This window comes from Pteropus vampyrus, unplaced genomic scaffold (assembly GCF_000151845.1).
Source record: "Pteropus vampyrus isolate Shadow unplaced genomic scaffold, Pvam_2.0 Scaffold534, whole genome shotgun sequence".
Taxonomy (NCBI): domain Eukaryota; kingdom Metazoa; phylum Chordata; class Mammalia; order Chiroptera; family Pteropodidae; genus Pteropus; species Pteropus vampyrus.
Window position 1 is genome coordinate 322,846 of NW_011889315.1, and position 1,191 is coordinate 324,036.

At 50.4% G+C, this 1,191-nt stretch overlaps 1 pseudogene; it reads right to left on the minus strand.

The window, feature by feature from the left end:
• The window catches only part of LOC105307953, a 4,651-nt pseudogene that overhangs the window by 1,936 nt on the left and 1,524 nt on the right, over positions 1 to 1,191 (minus strand).

Here is a 1,191-nt window from a genome sequence, read left to right on the forward strand (position 1 = left end):
TTTTTTTTTTTTTACTTGCTTTCCAACTAAGGGGGAAATGTGGCTCTCTACGCTGTTTGTAGAGACTACAGCGGCGGTAATGGATCTGTGGAAGGCGTGGCTCCACACGGAGCAGGCGCACTCGAAGGAGCAGGCTGTGTCTGTGCAGAAGCACCCGCTGGCACTGTTCCAAAGCCCCGCGGCTAGCGTCACTTGTGGAAGTGTAGGCATTCCTGGAGGTGGCCGCAGAGCTGAAAGCGCTGTCTAGTTCTGCCAGGGCTGCATATTTGTCTGAAGATGCACTTGGCTGACTGGGAACTGCAACCACAGAACCAACAGGAGCTTTCTCTGTGGCCCGGAGGCCACTCCCCTGATCACCACCTCGTCCAGCAGGGAAGCTATTGTCTAAATGAGCAAGTGCTGCATATTTCTCTGTAGACCAGCTTTATTCGTTGAAACTTTACTAAGTAAGAGCTGATGCTGCTTGATGAGTCTGGGGAGTATTGAGTTCCAGAATCAGCACTGGAGGAATGGGCAGCTTATCCAAATGAGCAAAATTAGCATTTACTGATTGAGCACTTCCACCTGTAGTTTGGGGCTGCAAAGCAGAGTGCCTTGCTGTGGGGAAACCTCCAAAATGACTCGAACCCCTAGACTGTCCAAATGCTTCAAAGGTCGGAAAATCCGCATTTACAGAATTCTGAGCTGCGTGACTGTTGAAATGTGCAGAGTTAGCCAAATTGGCTGTAACTGTTGACTGAGGAGCTGGAGCTGCAAATATGTCTCAGCCAAGATCGCTTCCCAGGTCACACTGCTTCTTTCCCTGCCGCTGGCCTTGAGAGCGACCTGCAACAGGCGACTGACTAGGTGTGCCCTAATTCAAGTGCAGTGTTGGAGCTGAATCTCCCAAAAGAGACTTCCGTGCTTTGACCTCGGGTGTGCTGCTTGTGCTACAGGCAGGGGACCCTGAAAGAGATGCGTGAACTGCCACCACCTCTGTGGCTTGTTCTGGTGGCCCATGCCACCGTTTCTTCTCATAGTTTTCTTGTAGGAACCCTTTCACATTTTGTGGATCCCTGAAGTCTGGAATTGCTGAAGACCTATCAGAGCAAATAATCCTAGCCAAATCTGTTTCCAGACTTCCTTGCCGTGTTTTTGCGGGAATGCCATTTCCTCTTGTGTGAATGTTGTCATGGAGACAGATTTCGCCCT